This window comes from Cydia pomonella, chromosome 7, assembly GCF_033807575.1.
Source record: "Cydia pomonella isolate Wapato2018A chromosome 7, ilCydPomo1, whole genome shotgun sequence".
NCBI classification, from domain to species: Eukaryota; Metazoa; Arthropoda; class Insecta; order Lepidoptera; family Tortricidae; genus Cydia; species Cydia pomonella.
This window is the reverse complement of record NC_084709.1, coordinates 10627705-10642139: the sequence shown is the minus strand read 5'-3', so window position 1 is coordinate 10642139 and position 14435 is coordinate 10627705. Positions and strand designations below refer to the sequence as shown.

The following is a 14435-nucleotide window of genomic DNA, read 5'->3' as shown; positions in this document are numbered from 1 at the left end:
CAGACAGACATACAGAGTTACTTTCGCATTTATAGTATTAGTATCGATATAGATTACCACCATTTATAAAAGAGAATTTCTCAATGGTTCACTTGCTGGTACATTTGAATAAGTCTTTGGTCTTAATTACATATGCAAGTTTACCGACGTGCGAATAACCAGTGAATATTAGGTATTCAATTCCCCAGTCACTTGACCTTCGTTGTGTTTAGCCAGCGAAACAATCGCATTGAGCACACGTCTTATTAGAAAACAATTCTTAGTTAAAACCACGTTAAAACCAAGCAAAAACTCGTAATAAAGATACAAAGCCATCGACGATAGCCTATAGATTTTCAGGCAAGTCTGCAATGTACATTTAGTTAATACAATAACTTTTTTATAATGAAATACATGATATGTAGTTCATAATATATAATTATTATGAGGGACAGTAGACCTGAGTATTTGATATAAATTCCAGCTTAATACCTCCACGCGTTCCTGAGAAAAAGGGTCTTGACAGACAGACGGACGGACGGACAACAAAGTGATCCTATAAGGGTTCCGTTTTTTCCTTTAGAGGTACGGAACCCTAAAAATAATATTTACGCTTACATTACGTGCCTACATGATAGTTTCCTGAAAAAGTAATGTTTCTGACCTAATTATTGTGCTCGTACAACACGCAACACGTCACGTATTTGATTTCATTACGCTAACGAACCTTAAAATATGTGACTAAAATATATTTTATTGCGAGGCGCGGCCTAGTCCGCGAATGGCTCTATTGTGGCGTATGTGCTATCACATAATTCCATTACAACTAATGTTTAATATATAATAAGAATGATGGAGAACAAGGGGAGAGGCCGTTGCCCTGCAGTGGGATACCAGAATATACATACATACATACATATAATCACGCCTATTTCCCGAAGGGGTAGGCAGAGATTATGCGATTTTACCAGAATATGCTAGTAAAATAAACCGGCCTAGTGCGAGTCGGACTCGCACAGGAAGGGTTCCGTAGCATTATCTATAAAAACGGTCACCCATCCAAGTACTGACCCCGCCCGACGTTGCTTAACTTCGGTGATTGGATGAGAACCTCGATATTGGAAAGAAATATTTATTTCATTCTGTTTTTAGTATTTGTTGTTATAGCGGCAACAGAAATAAATAATCTGTAGAAATTTCAACTGGCTAACTATCAAGGTTCATGAGATACAGTCTGGTGACAGACGGACGGAGGACGGACGGACGGACAGCGGAGTCTCAGTAATAAGGTCCCGTGACCCTTTGGGTACGGAAACCTAAAAAGAATGATGACACAAACATGCTGAATTTATATATTTTTTTTAAGAAATTACATATTGTTTTAGGTAAATTCAGTAAGGTTTTAGCGTACGTGACGTTATTATATTGTACTTTGATGTATCAAGTAAGAGTCATTTTCCGAGTTCAGACACACTTGATATTACAGACATTTGATTTATACAAAAATCATGATCAATTGAAATGACGAACAAAATAATCATGCATGATGCAAAGTGCTGCGCTTTAAATAGATAAACTGTACCCAATCAAGTTTTATAATGACAAGCTCCATATTTTATACCGTGATGTTAGTCTGGCCGACACCTGCCTACGTCAGTTATCAGTTTATTATATGGATAACAGAATTGTGCAATTGATTTCGGATAGTCTACGTGTTTTATTTCTCTATCTTTAGTTTCTATGAATTTATACTTTTATCTTTTTGACATGTAAAAATTATGAATAATATTTAAAACACGATTAAAGTAGTACGTACTTGTTTCATTTTTACTGATATTTTATTGTAACATCAGATTTTTGCAGTTTTAGTTATAAGTAGAAACATAAATAAATTCACCTTTTTATCTGAGATATGAAGGAAAACCCATTCAACTATCTAGGTATTATTTTATCGTGTAAATATTTTGAACGCGCTTCAAAATTTGTAAACATATCCGTAGCTGCTCTATTATGAATTATGAATTGTATATTGATTATACAAACTTAGTCTTGTCTACGTATAGGTACTGCTCTGACAGCTTGAACATAATTCATTTACGCGAGTGAACACTGATCATCATTCTTCACATGGGATTTTCGCATCATCCGGGCGAAGGTTCGAACTGGTGTCCGACCTCTTCTTCCTCGCGTTATCCCGGTATTTTTGCCACGGCTCATGGGAGCCTGGGGTCCGCTTGACAACTAATCCCCAGAATTGGCGTAGGCACTGGTAGTTTTTATGAAAGCGACTGCCACCTGACCTTTCAACCCAGAGGGTAAACTAGGCTTATTGGGATTAGTCCGGTTTTCTCACGATGTTTTCCTTCACCGAAAAGCGACTGGTAAAATTAATTATCAAATGATATTTCGTACATTAGTTCCTAAAAACTCATTGGTACGAACCGGGGTTTGAACCCGCGACCTCCGGGTTGAAAGTCGCACGTTTTACCGTTAGGCCACCAGCGCTTGAACTGGTGACCGACCGAAATCCGAATTTTTGCAGAAACCAAATCCGAAGGTTTGATTTTTTTTGCTCTAGTTTCAGCCGAAACATGATGTTTATGCCGAAAACGCAACTCCGCAACATAAAATAGTATCATCGCGACCGAAAGGTTCGGTAGTTTTTGGCCAAAACCGAAACTTTGGTCGAAACTTGATTTTTATGATTGACAAAACAGGCCGTAACTGAAACTTCGGTCGGACACTACCGAAAATACAGTTTTTGCGCGGCCGAAACTTTTTTGGTTTTCCTTTAGTCCTTTAATTTATAAAGGAAAAAACAGATTTACAAGGGTATTTGTCACTGTTTGTAACTAAGAAATTAAGTACAATGTTCATCTACTTCAGTTCTCACAATAATAAAAGAAAGTGCAACTATGCGTAATGAAAACCCATCTGCAACACGCTATTTGCACAATTTATTTGTTTTACTAATGAAAACGATGCACTTGGGGTGATTAGTTGCATTTGGAATGGATACTTACTTGTATTTTATTTACGTATATATTGTGTAGATCTAAGCTAAATCTTAGGTAGGAGAAGTTTTAGCGTTGGGCTGGTGGAATGAAAAAGTTCACCTGATAAATATGAGATTAATTACTTAGGCATTTCTTTGTAACTCGATTTTTGTTCAAAATATCGGTATGTGTAAACAGTGTTGAAAACATCATGAGATGGATTTTTTTTAATAGCTTAAAATAATTGAGTTCTATGAAAAGTTGATAAAGGTGAAGATTCATAAGTTCTTTAAGTCTCTACAAAAAGTAATGTAGCATAATTTAACTATAAATAATATTTTTTTCTAGAAGTCTGTACATTTCTTTTTATACTACGTCGGTGGCAAACAAGCATACGGCCCGCCTGATGGTAAGCAGTCTCCGTAGCCTATATACGTCTGCAACTCCAGAGGAGACATGCGTGTTGCCGACCCTAAATCCTCCCCCCCCTCGTTGAACTCACATTTCTTGAGTGACTTTGGTTTAGTAGCTTACCACGTGCCTGTGTAGGCACGGTAAATTATGCAAAATAACAGTGCCTTAGACAGATGTCCTAACGACACACATTAGATAAGTACCTACCGTATAAGTGAAACCGAGTAAAAATGCGGGTTGTAACGGCGTTGAAGAAACTGCTGTACACAGTACACAGATACATTACTAATAGCTCCATGCATTCGTCGAAACTGGAATTATACATGACTTCGACTAACAAAACACGACTTGAGTCACGAGAAAGTATGACTCAACTCTCTTAACTCAGTTATTTTCAACTCAAATACAGCGAAAAAGAATCAAAGCCCTACTCTACGTGCGAGCGTGATACCTATGACATGACATTCTTTTGTTTTACGATGCCCTTGATTACTTTGTTGTAAGATGACAGCAATGTTACAATTACAAGGCCCACCTAATGTTGTTTTAGTTCTAGCAATTTGGTCGGAAGAGGTATGGCTTGAATTCAACTAAGTGTGCTCTGTAATACCGTGACGCGGTGACCTATAAAATGTTAGCGGAATATTGTCATACTTAACTTTCTCATTAAATAAATAAACAATTCGGTGCGTTCCACTTCAGTTGTAGGGTTGTATAAAATTACAGTCACTGGTAAAAAATACCGACCAAAGCATCGGCTTAATTTTTATGACAAAAGTCAAGGTAATGTTTCGTTCCTTAATTTGCAAGATGGCACACTGTTATGATCACCCCGATGTGTGTCTTACCTGGTCAAACATTTAAAAATCTAAAGGAAAACTGTTAGTCTGATGTTTGAGTATGTAATATCATTCTTACTCGTTCAAATCAATTTTGGGTAAAAGTGACGGGGTTCGCTGTACCCCGCACACAGACCGAAACGTGACATTTCTTGCTTTGACAATTTGTTACGCCTTTCATACCTAATTTCTATCACAGAAAGCCGTTTCGGTTTATTAACCACCTGTTATCTAATAAGCACTTCGTGATTTTTAATATAATTATCAACACAATAGTCTTATTTCTTTCAATAATTTATATAAGTACGTATTCGACCCTACGTTACGTACGTAACTTACATCAAATTTCTCCCGTAGGGTTTTCCGAAAAAAACTTATAGCCTTAGTTTTTTTAGTCCGTGAGTATACATACAACACCTACCTATTTTGGGTTATTTATGCAAATCTCAATAGATGTTGGATTATAAAAAGGAAATATTAGATGGTTAAAATAAAGGAAAAAAGTGTAGAGAACTTTTCATACAAAATATATCACTCAGTTCAGTGATTAAGTATCTAAAAGTGAATGGAAGAAATAAACTAACTTTTGTGTTTATTTCGTTCATTTTTAAGATCATTAAAACTAAGCATACTGAGTAGAAATCACACATTTTTATATAGGTAAAGTTTCGTTTTCTATAATTATGTAAATTTATCTTTAAACGCCCATTTAGAAAATTGAGTCTGTGTTGAATATTTAAGGAAAGTTACATATTCAACACAGTACCTATGGATTTTCTCTGTTCCGAAATTACATGTCTGTTAACATTCGTGTAAACTATCTAATTAGTTAACTTGTTAAGTGCCGCTAAGTCCACGTATTGCTGGAAGCGTTTAAAGAAGTTTCTTCAGCTTTATATATTGCAAAACACTGGCTAAATTAAAACTTCTCAGAAGTAGGTAGAGTCCGTCTAAGTTCTAACTAAGTTTACCGTGGCGTAGTGAGGCAGCACTTCAACAAACGACGTTCAATGTGACGTTCGTTGTGATGTTACCAATATTGTGTCGTTGTGGACAAAACCGACTCAACGTGACCCTGATAAATGGTAAGATATAATTTTATTAGTATCGGGTTATATTATGCGTCCTTACTAGATTATTAGCATTTAGGATTATATTCTGCTGGTGGTCACCTTCGACTATGCAAGAGTAAAACTTGAAATTCATCTACATATTATGTTTTCTTTCAAAACAATCAAAACTTAAATATTTATTTTTTGTTACAGGATACTGAGGAGACAAAGTAAAGGCACTATACGTTATGAATCATCACTAGGTACATTTCATATCACCCGCTCTGTTGATCCAGTGACGTGTCCTATTCGCTAAGCAAAACCCCTTTTAGTTCCGGTTGCGATCTCTATGCTCCGTAAAGAACATGCATAGTAATCGCTTTTTCCTATAACTCTTATATTTTTATTTGAATTTGAACTCTAAATCTTTAGCAAAAGAATTATTTTTAACTGAGTATAATTGTATCAATTACTTGCAGACATACAAACGAATTTCAGTTTTAGAATCAGCTTTAAAATTATGCACTTAAAGCTCATTTTTATATGAATTTATTGTATCAATTAAACGTACTAACTTTTAATGGAAGTAGGTAACTGTTTAGATTTTAGACATGTAGCAATTTAGCTTACATGAATGTTGTAATACATTTTAGGTATTGTACTTAATGAGATTGCACGTACATTTTTCTCTGCTACCAACGAGGGTAAGGTGTTCCTCAATAGGGTAAGAGTTGACTATCAATTTCTCTTCCTGTACAATCGATATCAATTAGCAAAGGACTTAACACTTTCGGTGCCAGGCGCCCCGTTTCTCGTACAAAATGAACACACATACCTACGTGTTCTTGGCAATGACTTTTTAAATGAATGTGCGTATTCGAGTTAACAAACTCATTAATCGATTAAATAACCCTTCCATCCATTATATTATTTATCGTGGGATTGTAGTTAATACAAACAATGGTTATTCTTTGACCATTCAGATGGGGTACAAAAAATAGGTACCAATTTCTTTGACTTACGGCACTTATTCTTGTCCTGGAATGTACAAGTAAGTACTTACTTAAAATTACACGGGTTAAAAATGTGGTAAATCCCCTTTAAAAACGCCTTATTGATTCTAAAGGTAACATTTCCTAAACATTTTTATGAAATTGCTATTAGATACGTGATAACACTAAAAGTTATCTGATTGCGAAACAAACTAATCCAAATAATGAAAGAAGCGAAAAAATCTACTAACGAAAGAGTAGTAGGCATATTGACACTATATGCCTACTGCATAAAAAAAGCCTTTATTTACTGTAATATATCGTATAGTAAATAAGAAAAAAAATCTGTAAAGTGTAAAAATCAGATGCACGTGCCGATTCAAAAATTCTAATTGCTCGTCTGAAAATATACTTGTTTGTAAATACCTACCGATTTGTGTATGAAGGTAAAATTACCATTCACATGCTAACTATGTCGTAAGGTAGCTTTGGCTTACAAACAATCATTCGCAGTTATCGGTCAATTGCCGATGCTTCCTTCGTGAACACACGATAAAATAAACAATGAAAAAACCGCAAATTAATTGGCACAACTAACATTAGAACAAAATATAAACCTATGAATATCACTGGCCAAACAAAACAATTCACAACACAGTCACAGAGTTCGCGAAAAAAATACAAACGTTCCGATTTCAAAATTTGACAGCGACGTTTCGTTCGCAAGGCGCGCGGCGCGGCTGCGTTCCGAATGACAAATGCGCGTCAACGGGTTGCCGGCGTTTTGTTTACCTCGCGGTTTCGCGCCAAGTTCAAGGGATTAAGGCTGAGGCGTGCGGAACAACTAGTGGTGTACGCACGGAAGTCAAACATTAAGTATATTTAAAATTATTAATAGAATATAAGATCACTTTCTTACACTTTGCTACTGTAGGTTTGTATCTGTAACATGCAAAAAGTACCTAATGTTGAATATTATTACGTATTTTAACCATATTATATTAGAGCTAATGAATCTACCAAACCTATGTTTTTATAAATTATATGTAGGTAAACATGCTTTTTACATTTGTTTATTTATGCATTGCTTTTTAACGATAAAACCTCTTGTTGTTTGCCTCTTCTTGATTTTATTTGTATTCTTAGTATTGTTTTCTGTATTGAGGTGAGCAATAAAGAGTATTTTTATATTGTAAAAAAAAAAGATTTTTGAAGATAGTAAAGTTTTGTAATTAAATAGTATATTGGCGAGCCATTTCCGTTACTAGAAAAAGGCGGCAAATTTTAAAAATATAGGTGCAAAGGTTTGATTTCTCGTAGGAAATTTGAATTTCGCGCCTCTTTCTACTGACAAGGTGGGTTTGCCAGAGTATACTTACACATGGACCAAACCAGTATCTTGGCGTCCAATAGGAATTCATTTCCTAATTGGTTTTATCACAGAAATAAATTTATATTTATTAGCTATTTATGACTAATTGCTATTTGTTTCACTGCTATTAAAGCACGTTTGAAACTACAGACAGATACACAAGACTGATAAGAAAATTACATGCATTGTTCATAATGACATTTGTTTATCATGTTTATTGAAATAGGTCTATGTAATGTTGTCTTATTATTATTAACTTAGGTCAAGACATCCTACAATCCTACAAAATGCTATTGTCACATCACTAGCCGTGACCAATCACAGGCGACCCCGGGCTCACCACAAATCGAAGCGTCTATTTCCCTGGCGCGCCTTTCTTTGGATAAGTTGAACTCGACGACGACGTAGAGTCGCATAAATAAACATATACAAAATAATGATATCAAATTATCATTATGTACCTACCTATAGATTAGACTTGAACAATTATAAATACTTGGGTACACCAAGTTATATTTAGGGGCAGTTAAATTAAGCAAAAACGTATTCCCATATATGGTAGGTAGGTATGGTATGAGTATATGTTATGGTAAAAGTTTAAAGTTTGTTTAACTTGAACACTGGCAACATTTTACCATAAACAAGAGTCCTAGAGCTGCTAATGTTAGACGTTCCATTAATTTCAGTCTGTTTAAAAAGAAATGGCGCCATATCGACCATAATTGAAGAAAAAACATAGTTATAATTTGTTGATTATGTTGAAACCATATTGAAATTGGTTCATTAAACACGTCGAAAACATAAAAGGCAAATAGAACATTCAACTTATATTGCGCAAAGCATTAGAAATTTTAAGTAGGTAGGTACCTACTCTAAATTGTCCCTTAAACGTTGTATGATTGGTGCCATACTACACTTGTAATTATTCAGATTGATTTACATGGAGTAAACCTAAATAAGTTTAAAGTAACACACGAAACGACACGTCTAAATGTTTGCGTGATTCGATTATCGGCTAAAGTTTAATTCTATAATATAGTTTTCACGACTTCAAAGTAGTTGATATTTAGCTAGACTAGGAGGAATACTTCCTGGTACTACTCCTTCTCAAGTATATGAATGTATACGAAAAAATAAAAATGAAAAAAGGTTTATTAAGGCAAAGAAACATTACATCAAAAAAAATACAGTGGTTCTCAGACTAGCGGAGCCATCTTGGAAACCAATAATTTGGGAACTATTTCGTATTTTATCTGGCGTCAGGTTCCTCTGTAACTCTTATGTTGAGTGGTTATAGCCCTGCATTCAGTGACTGTCTATTAAATTCAAACCAAATTAAAACACAGTTACACAATTACACATACCTAGACAAAAATTTCGCAAGCACGCAGCCCAAGACAGAACGAGATGGCTGCGCACTGTGGACGCCCTCTGCCCCACCTAGGGGACGTATTACTTTCATGCTTTCAAGTCAAGTAAGTCAAGACAAAAATTTAATTAAACATTAGTACATTTTTGCGTACATTTTGGTGACCAGTCTGGCCTAGTCGGTAGTGGTAGTGACCTATAAGGTCAATTTGTGTAGTAATGTTCTGTAAAATGAATGAATTAATTAATATTTATAAATACTATATTATACCCATAGGACTTTAGATAAGTCGTGACAACGTAAAATGCTTGTCTAACAAAAGTGCTCTTCGTCACAGCGCAGCTAGTCTAATGGGTGATGTCATTTGTTTTGATAATGTTACTGATAACAAAGCAATGTTACCGAAACAGTAGGATGTTTTGAGCGGCATTCTTTTTTAAACAATCACGTCTCTACTTACGGTTTGGTGACCGCGGTCACCAAGGTTAGGTATAAACAAAAAATATGTGATGGGCCAGAGTGTAGAGAGGGTAATGGTGTGGGGTGGCTTATGGCCACGGTGTCGATTTTACGTCCGCACATCAAAGGTAGTGTGGGTCAGCCATGGCGCGTACGCATCTACACATGGCCCATTCCATAGTGCGTGCTCTCAACCATCGCATGCATGGCCATTTCACTGGTCCAGCGCTGGGCCATCGTGTAAAGGAGCCATAATAGATATAATGCTTTTGGCGGGCTTTGCATAGCTGTCATATTTACTAATATTGCAATCACCAAACGTTGGTACACTGTATTAGCCATACTATTATATAGGTACAATGTGATTTTTTAAGTCCGTTAATTTCAGGGGTGCATTCCTAAGCTTAAATTAAGTAACTTCCTTAAAGAAACCGGTATTATGATTAACTCCATTTTGGAGATGATCAAATATTTATTTTTATCTGATAAGGCCACTCTACACTACACTTGCCTCTTTACATATTGTTTAGTGTTTAGTATGAGTTTATACATTTCCTACTAAATGCAAGTACTATCTCGGACTATCAGTATTCGAAATATAACTAATTTAGTACGTTTTTAGTTTTCTTTACATACTCCTCACCAACCAAAAAAGGTTGACTGGTAGAGAATGCCTTGTGGGATTAAGTCCGCCTTTTGTAACTGTATATTTTTAGTGTGCAATAAAGTTTAAATAAATAAAATGTCATAGTTTTCATTTGTTTGGTGAATTTAAATATAATGTCTACATTTTACGAAAAAAAGACTACCTATGCCATTCAGTTTACTTAAATGTATTAAACCATACCCCGAGATTAACGGAGTTTAAAAAATTACCGTTATACTCGTAATAAGAAATAAACCTGTGTTGACAGATGCTAGATACAATGTATAGCCGTCACTCTATAATACTAGTACAGAATATAAAAATGCTAACACTACGCAGACAAAGTCGCGGGAAGAAGCATTATGTACCTATATTCATTGTTAATGATACTTAGTAGATTAGGTTATTTTAAGAATAAAGTGTATTTTTGTAGGTATAGGTACAGTCCGTATACTATCGATAAATCGACCGTGGAAAGTATTCATAGAAAAGATTAGGGTCACTTTCGTAAATACAATATTTACGAATCTACAATTCTATGACAATTCTACATTAATAGGTACATACAGTCTACTGCTTTCGTTAAAAACTATTGCCTACACCAATTCTAGGGATTAGTTGTCAGGCGCCCCACAGACTCCTATGAGCTGCGACAAGATGCCGGGACAACACGACGAAGAAGAGGTACAGCCTACTGCTTCAACATTGTCTACCATTCCAAACATTGCCTGGCTTGAAAAAAAAACAGTGATTTTCTATCAAATAGCTGTCTGTGTATGTCGTGACATCTTTGTCATCCGACTCGTAGGTATTCCTCTTAAGACGAAAGTAGTTGGTACATTAATTAGTATAGGACATTAATTATCAATAATACTAAGCAAATCCTAAAAAAATGGCTGTATGGGTGCCTTACCGACCTAACGCCGCCATCTAGACATCGAAACCAGCAAATGTTGCATGAATAAGTTAGTAGTGCATAATAGATTGGCCAAGTAAATCTGCTACTCGCCGCAAGATGGCATTAACGTCATTATGGGGCCAATGACCCTAGTGATGTAATAATGAAGTTGTTTACGTCCCATTGCAATAATAATGTAAAATAACTCTGAAAGTCTCATTCAAAACGGTTTATTTAAATATTTTAGTGGTTAGTGGAGAAATGACATCTAACTCTGCAGCGATATGACAAGGGTCAGATTCAGGGCCGGATTTAGGGGAGGGCAACCGGGGCTACAGCCTCGGGGCCTCCACAAAAGAGGGGCCCCCACAATAGAGACTTCGGAAAACTTACCATTTTATTTTGGAAAATAATTTGGGGCCAGGGGGCCTCCAATCCTTTATTGCCCGAGGCCTCCAGACCTCTAAATCAGTTCCACACAATCCACAATCTGGTCAGATTGTGGATTGTGTGGAAATAACACTATAAAAGTTAAATTCCTATGAAAATATGACGTTTAAAGTGCCGCTTCTCCGCTTTTGTATCTGCGACATACCCAATACTAATTAGGTAATTACTTAGTTTGTGCTGCAACTGCAACGCCGTTGCAGAATTAGCTTATACGGACAAGTAAACTTTTACACACTTCGCTGTTAATATAGTTTGAAATGGTTACAAAAAAAACCGGACAAGTGCGAGTCGGACTCGCTCACCGAGAGTTCCGTACTTTTTAGTATTTGTTCTTATAGCGGCAACAGAAATACATCATCTGTGAAAATTTCAACTGTCTAGCTATCACGGTTCATGACTTCTTGAGATACAGCCTGGTGACAGACGGACGGACGGACGGACAGCGGAGTCTTAGTAATAGGGTCCCGTTTTACCCTTTGGGTACGGAACCGTATAAATGAAATATACAACGTACCCTCTTATTTAAGAACTCAATTAGGTATATTGACTCATGTTTCCCTTGCGCTCAAATTAACACCCACCACTCACCATGTTATAAAATGTTTAAAAAAACATGTGTGCACTGTGCACTTGAATGTTCGTGTGTTAGCATTTATCGCAGCGATAATGCTATAGTAGCGTCGCGAGCTCGCGAGACAATGCTGATTGAACGCGATGTCGGTGGAATTCAGAATTTATAATAAAATGCAATATATAGATTTACGCGTACCCCGTAAAACGGAACGTAGTTGTCGTAACAAAATGTTTAGTATCAAAAGCAGCAGAACTAAACATGCGCAGCACTCATACATTAAAGGCACATGTAGGTTGTACAATGGAAAGTGCTAAAAAGTACACATTTAGTACCTCATTAAAATTGTTTAAGAAATTAGTTTACTTTTCATTAAAATAAAAATACCTGAATAGCTAAATTAAAATCTCATTACATATATTATTCTGTCACACATACATATGCATGTCATTTATACTTATAGTAATAAGTTTTTATTAATATTTGTTTACATATAGGTAACTATAGGTCTATGACTAGAAAGATGTTACTTTATATACTTATCTGTTTTGTAAAACTGTTTGTTTCTTAATAATAATAAAAATTGCGATTATTTTGTCCTATAACTCTTACCTAACATTAAGGAAAACATTTAATTTTAAAACAGGTTGCAAGCTTATACACACTCGCGTGCATTCTAATACACTGACAAATACAATACACGTAGCTGTAGTTTTATGGTTTCGCTAAATATAATATATACATATTTATGCATGTAAACATGATATTCTGTCGGATTATGTTTCGTGCATATTACTAGAATGATGGTGTATCCAATACATTCAGATAGCGATTGAAGGTGATTGTAGAAAACCTGTGATAAAACGACGTAGAATCCTCATTGCCGCGATAAGAAATTGTGCCAATTCTGTACAAGCAAAGAAGAGTAGGTACTTACAGCCGACAGGTACCGAAATAAATTGTAAAAAATTCCATAAAGAATAATCTAGACAAAAACGGTACCTATGTTATTGAAACATTTGTTATGTTTAACTTTATAAATGTTATTGATACCAGAAACATAATATCCGTTTCTTATCATAGCACAAGACGTGTTGTGTTGTAAGATAATTTATCAACAATAAATATTGTTGACATCAATAGTGTACCTATGTCTATATAGGTATAGATATGTTTCGTATACGAAACATATATTAAGCAAAAATGATAATATCATATGCATATGTAATATAAATGTGTAGGTACTTATTTTAATTTATTATTTGAACACTTTAACTTCTAGCGCTTTAAGAACTCAACAACAACGTAAAAGGTACAACGACGAATGACGCACGGAAAACAATATTTTCCATATTATTAACTTTATTTCGAATCGCTTACGATTGATTCTAAGTAGGATATACAAACCCAAAAAAGATTTTGGAAAAAAGTTATTTGAAGTGCAATACATTTGAAAACCGGCGCTACGTACAGACTGTACGTAGCGCCGGTTTTCAAATGTATTGCACTGTACGGTACAGTAAGTTGCAAAGATAACTAACCCCCCTTTAAACAAGTTTCTATGCAAGTGTCAGTTATCTCTGCAGCTTACTGCACACTGGGTTGTCGTTAGTTGCGCCAATATGGCAGCGTCACTTTCGTTTTCTCCATATAAACGTAGTCCCCATTTCTTTCTCTAGATAACATATGTTTAACATAAAGAAATATGTTTATGTAATTTGATGCATATTAACTACAAGTATGGGGCCATCCCTACGTTGTTTTTTTTCTATATTAAAATTATTATATGAATTTGTTTTTAAAAATTTGTAGGTATGTATTTTGTTTTTCACTCCTAACCCTTAAAAGTGAATCCGCGCGAATATTTGGGCAATTACGGTCACGTGGGTCGACTTATCAGTAACTTTTTTCGGATTAGGTATCCACTCGTAAACTCGTTCGCTTTTCGTGTGCTCTATTGGAATTTATAGCGCTAGCGACTCATCAATTCTCATCATCTCAATTTACTTTAACCAGACCGCAGTATAAATAGATCTCGTACCTTTTAACGAAGTGGTAACGTGATGCCAATAAAGAAGTAGCTCTTTACAATTAAATATTCACATTCAGGCAATCCGGCTGTGGAATGGTCATCCTCTCTGTATGAGACAACCCCTCTTCTCTCTGTCTGACAAGTTAATCTGTTTGACAAGGTTTTGTGCAATAAAGTATAAATAAATATGCGAACGAAGCGTCACGTGATCATTTTGATAAATATTTACTTTTCGTCACCTTAGCTATTCTTACCATTTTTTTCAAGCTTGGTTTAAAAGTTTTACAACAACTCGTCCAGTAATACCAAATCACAAGACCATAAGATTAGCTTGAGGGACTCGAGGGCAAGTTCTCATCAATATTT

At 35.4% G+C, this 14435-nt stretch overlaps 1 protein-coding gene across 2 annotated transcripts in view; it reads right to left on the bottom strand.

The window, feature by feature from the left end:
• The window catches only part of LOC133519784 (four and a half LIM domains protein 2), a 199905-nt gene that overhangs the window by 123162 nt on the left and 62308 nt on the right, over window positions 1–14435 (bottom strand). Inside the window, exon 1 of one of the 2 annotated variants that reach the window (XM_061853877.1) lies at window positions 6890–7021. The exons of the other annotated variant lie outside the window; for it this stretch is intronic. The gene's annotated coding sequence lies outside the window, so the exon portion shown is untranslated. Of the gene's footprint in view, window positions 1–6889; window positions 7022–14435 lie in introns of those variants that run through there. 2 annotated transcript variants of the gene reach the window in all.